This window comes from Procambarus clarkii, chromosome 34 (genome assembly GCF_040958095.1).
Source record: "Procambarus clarkii isolate CNS0578487 chromosome 34, FALCON_Pclarkii_2.0, whole genome shotgun sequence".
In the NCBI taxonomy this organism is placed as follows: Eukaryota; Metazoa; Arthropoda; class Malacostraca; order Decapoda; family Cambaridae; genus Procambarus; species Procambarus clarkii.
This window is the reverse complement of record NC_091183.1, coordinates 42054997-42061203: the sequence shown is the minus strand read 5'-3', so window position 1 is coordinate 42061203 and position 6207 is coordinate 42054997.

Here is a 6207-nt window from a genome sequence, read left to right as displayed (position 1 = left end):
AGCCCAGGTGAATGGAATGATAATTCACTGTGTCGGGGGACAGGCAGGCAGTGTATATATATATATATATATATATATATATATATATATATATATATATATATATATATATATATATATATATATATATATATATATATATATATATATATAATATGTTGGAGTATTGTAACACCACTATCATGTATATACTAAACTAATAATGTAACTCTACTACGTATCCTGAGTAACACTTCCCATCGGTTGAATTGTTGGTAACACTGTTATTGAACACTGTAATGTGAGCTGACATATGATGGTTACACCGGAACCAAAAGAAACACTGCCAACAAGGAAATGCTACACAGGACTAAATAACGCTGCCACCATCTGCCTTCACCGTTGAGACTATATCAAGTAACGAGGCAAGAAACATTGCTTGACTTGGAGAGTACTTTCTATGACTGTCATTAATTAAGGGACGGTTGTCAGCCACTATATCCAAACGGCTAAGAGGATTCAACAATTGACACAGACAGGAAATTTAACATGAGTTTATTGAGACTCGATTGAGACCAAAATTATGCTAATCACCACTTATACTCAGTAGCTAATCACTACTCTAACAATGGCCAATAGTTAAGAAATTTAGACATGGAACAAAACCTCAGAGATCACACACATTACCTTAAGACCTCTGTCTCCCCATCCGGTGGATTCACTCTGTCACTCCCTCTGTGAGATGTTCTTCACAGACCTCTCTCGACCCCGGTGTCCTGCACTCTGTCCCTAAGTGATGATTGATGATTGATAAAGATTAAGCCACCCAAGAGATGGCACGGGCATGAATAGCCCATAAGTGGTACAATTTTTTTTTCTCAGTATTCTGAGGTTGCATTTAACCATCAAGCTGTTATCGCGGGGGAGGATACTGCTTCACAGTCTTTATGTCTCTAAGTCTCTACAGGACCAATATATACACACACCCCAAAAAAGGGGGGAAGGGGGAGATTTGCTGTTGCTACCTAGATCGAAAAGAGGTCGGCCACACGTGCACAAACACTCAAGAATTTTCATTAAACTTGTTTGACATTCACCATACACTGTTCAAGAGAGGAATTATTAATTACGTGTGTGATTGACCTTTGACCTTGCTAAAAGGGGGAGATCCATGGATGTTTACACATAAGAATCTGGGGTCTAATTCCACTGCAATGTCTGACAAGAGTATCATGAAATATTACATACTTGAAACTAGCTGACTAAGACTAACCCAGGATTTTTTTAATAAACATACAAGATAATCCGGAGGTCATCTGGGCTGACCTTTTGGAGAAGGCTTCCCTGGGTGTGAACTCTAGGGGGGGGGGGGTCATGGGTGTTACAGTATATATAATTTCAAAACCCTATTTAGATCGTCCTGAAATGATAAGACTGTTTTTCCCTGTTTATTTCCCTCCCGATTTTCGTATCAACGGCAAATTTGCAAATATTGCTGTTCAAACCAGAATCTAAATCTGGTTTGAAAATATATATTTTGAATAACAGAGGTCCCAGGACAGAGGCCTGAGACACTCCACTTACAACATTTTCCCACTGATTTAACTCCATTTATACTAACTCTTTGTTTCTTTCGGTTAATATAGCACCCCCCAATACCGTTAGCCTCGATCTTTTTTTCAGTCTTTCCTGTTGCACTGTATCAAAAGCTTTGCTAAAGTCAAAGTACACAACATCACAAACCTTACCACTATCAACTGCCTCAACTATGCTGGAATAAAATTATAGCAAATTTGTTAAACATGAACTGCTATTAGTAAAACCATGTTGTAAATCATTTATTAGTCTGTGTTTTTTCAAAATGAAGACGAATGGTATACGACGAACATCCTAACAAGATGTTATATATCTTCAACAGTAGAAAAAAAAGTATTTGCTACATAATACCAGCACGGTATAAAACCTTCATAAGCTACGGAGTAATAATAATATAGCTGATGCCATCTGTCGACAGAATAGAACACTATCTGGTAAATAGTAGCCATAAGATACAGCTTATGACATCTATTAGCATCAAATTACACTATAACAAGCCGCCCTACAAAATACAGCTACCGCCATCTGTTGCGTCGCCCATGCACTATCAATAGCCAAACAGCAACCCATAAGACAGGGTGTTGTACTGAAGTAAGAATTCTCTCGCTTGTGTATCATTGGTAGATAATCTAACACAGTGCACAGTTACAAACCCATTAAGATTTCAACTTAGATTCAACAGAGCAGAAGAAGTTGTTAAACACATATAATAATAATAATAATAATTTTTATTTAGGCAAAGGTACATACATAAAGAGATTTTACAAAGTTTGTTGGCTTTATAGATAAGAGCTAGTACATACAATGCCTAAAGCCACTATTACGCAAAGCGTTTCGGGCAGGAAAAAACACTACTGACTAAAGCTTAAAACCAATGGGTAAAAAGAAAAAAATGCGTTGAGTACAAATAAAAATAGAGGTAAAAGAGGGGGGAACATTGTTGAAAAAACAGCACAAATACAATTACAAATTATTACAGAAAATTACATTAAAACAGCGTTGATTTGAAAAAAAAAAAAAAAAAAAACATACATGGGTTGACAATAGAGGGGTAAGGTAGGTTACAGGGAATTTATTAGGTATAGCTTCGTTTTTAACTTAAACTGGTTGAGAGAGGTACTGTCTTTAACATGGTTGGGAAGGTCATTCCACATTCTGGGCCCCTTGATTTGTAGAGCATTTCTGGTTTGATTAAGTCGTACTCTAGGAATATCAAAACTGTATTTATTTCTGGTGTGGTGCTCATGGGTTCTGTTACAACCTTCTATGAAGCTTTTGAGATCAGGATTGGCATTACAGTTTAGCGTTTTATATATGTATAGTACACATGAGAGAATGTGCAGTGACTTAATGTCTAATATATTCAGGGATTTGGCACATATGGCACAATCTTACTGAAGCGACCATACGAGTCATAAATACTCATACTCCGCCCAAGTAAAACAGAAACAAGCAACACTTAGTGGGCCAGCCAGAGGCTTAGGGCCCGCGCAGGATTATCCCTGCAAAAAAGAAAAAAAAAAAAAAATTGGTAGATATTTTTTGTTGACATTCACCACAACAGCCTATCACAGGAAGGAATCAGCTAAAGGTTAATAAATCATCTTTGTTCAGCATACTAGCCCTGTTTATGACATTCTGTTTCAACTTTAATCTACCTAAAAAGTGAAGTATTAACTATTTAAAAGTATAAATAAAGTGATAATTAGATATTGCAGGATATGACAGATGTTATAGAAAAATGGCCTGGCTACCTAACATCCTAACGCGAGATGTCTTCAGTGAAGGTTGCCTCACAAATAATAATAATAATAATAATAATAATCTATAACATCGATGATACGATGCTCCACCCTCTTAGTGGAGCTTAGACTACATTATTAAGTTTGATGGAAATTTCTATCAGGACTAAAACATGTGCAAAAGAACGTATTTCTTAATTTGCATTTCATTCATAGAAAGAGTGTTGGCATTCCCTGCAACAGCCAATCACAGGAAGGTATTTGCCACACGAACGTAATTATCAAAGGAAGGCACCAAGCCGGGAAGGCTATGTAGCACGTATATGCTACATGCTCCGCCTTCTATTGAAATCATCATCTGGAGCGTTCAGTACACCAATCTAACTTATGGCAGTCTGTTTTATTTCTTTTTATATGCAAAGTATGAAATTTCCATTACTATAATAATTAAAAATAAAAAGTTGTTGCACAAAATGGCTAAATTCAGTCATTAAAAAGAACTCATAGTGGATCTTGTAATAGAGTTTTATGGGAGGGGTTTCCATCCGAGGGATAGAATTTAATCCTCTATTAGAGGATAGAATTAATCCTCTCTTCTAGATATAAAATTAATCCTCTCGGACGTAGGTTCGAACTCTCGTCACGGCCCTTGTGAATTTGTTCATAGAATTGAACTTACAGAGTATTGGGGATAGAATTTAAAGTTAATTTGTTTAACTCTTCATTAACTATTTAATGCTTCAGCGATTAGATTAATGAGAGGCCGGAAAGCTAATAAATTAATCCTCTCACTTCAAAAGGTGGGAAGAAATGAACACTGCATCTTAAAGTGTAATAAGAGAATAAATATGAGACCCTTATGTTCTAATGACGAGTTAGAGACTGAAATCATTTTCTTCAATGACGGAAGTTTTCTTCCATGACGAGTACTGGGGAAGTGAGATAGTAGTAGCAGCCATCCGGCAGTTTTGGGAGACTATGGAGGTACGTTCTGGCGGGCTCTTACTACACTGGAGACATCTCCCGTCACGCAGGGTGCAGTCGCACCTCCACAGATCTCCAGTATCAGCTATTGATACTGGTAATGGCTCAAAAGGGCCACCACTTACGGACTATTCATGCCCGTGCCACCTTTTGGGTTGTTTAATCTTCATCAATCAATCAATCATCGGCTCTCACTATGACCCCTTATAAGTGGTCTCAGTGAGATAGGATCACATAAACCCCAGCTCAGATAGTTTCAAAATTTGGGGGGAATGGGAAATTATCAGAGGAAAAAGCCAAGCCATTACGACTATATAGCACTTGGAAGGGGTCAGGATAAGGATTTGGGATGGGACAGAGTAAAGGAATTGAGCCCAACCACTTGGATGGTCGGGGATTGAACGCCGACCTGCATGAGGCGGGACCGTCGCTCCACTATCCAGCCAAAGGTTGGCTGGGCTCCAACGGTTGGCTGGGCTCCAAAAGTTGGTGGGCTAATCCCTTTACCAAAGACATTATCAACTTTAGGTCGGATAATCCAACGGAAACAGCAGGGATCGAGTGAAATAAAAGCCGGATATAAAAGTACATGTGTGTGCTGCGGTCTCAGACCAGTGGTGGGTCCAGTGGTGGACATGTTAAGGGGAGTGAGATTCACGTGTCTCCACTGAAGTTCATCACTACTGTATATTGAGTAAGTACTGGTCCCTTACATTCTAACGTCACGTGTCGAGAATTCTAATTCCTAACTAGGGAAGATAGAGTAGGATCTTAATATTGAGACGAATTAAATAAAATTATAATATTAAAATGTCCATCGTTCCTGTCTATTCATCCACAGAGAGTTGCTAGGCCCAGATAACCTTTGGGTATCTCCTTAAGTTGTGGTTGTTATTATTACATGCTAAATTATCTCCCTCGCACCCTTAAGGCGTAATTATCAAAAGTGCTGAAAGTAAAGAGAGGTGAGAATTGCTTCGATGTCAATTCTTTATATCCAATTCTTGACTTATTTTAATTAACAAACTTAGGTATACGCAGCAATGTGCTGCTGCGTACGTACGCTATTCTATAAAAGATTACACAGCGTAGATAAAAAACTAGCTATAAGTTCATCTAATATTCCATCTCACAAGATGGTTAGTCATACATGGAGTCACGGGAGCAAATACTTGCCTCAATACAAAAACAAATAAACTCTGACTAAAAAACTAGCTATAAGTATATTCCCACCCATCAAAGTACTACTAGTGTCAAAAGATTGTTATTTGCTTAGCTAAACGAAATAGGGAGTTCAGTTCCTGAACCGATTATGTGCCTCTGTAACCCTTTACACCACCGCCCACCGGATGAGTATGGGGTACATAACAAAGAAAGAAATTGAATTAATATTCCCATCTCACAGGACGGTTAGTCATACGGTAGTCATACATGGAGTCAGGCGAGAAAATACCAACCTCTATAAAAAAACAAAAACAAATCAACTATGACTAGAGAACATGAAATGTAGAGTTGATCTATTAGCCTCCACTAGCAAAATCTGGGTACAGCACAAGAATATCGTCCAATATTCCTGAGTGTATGAAGTAATTTACAGGTTTGTATTAACAAGATTAGATACATAACACTGCGCACCTGCCCTATTTGAGAGATTACAGAGCTAGATTACGTTTATATATTATTATATCAACCTCTGTAGGATTAAGGTCACAACAATATTTTAGTCCTGAGTATATTCTAGGACAATAATGTAGTATATACACCGAGAAGCGGGTTACACCTCTTGGTATAACTTAAAATTTCAGCTTTGCTTGGCTGCGTTTCATACTATTGCGTTCCCGAGCATAAATATATATTTTTAATCACATTTTCTATTAGTGGCAATATGTTTAACATTATTTTTTTA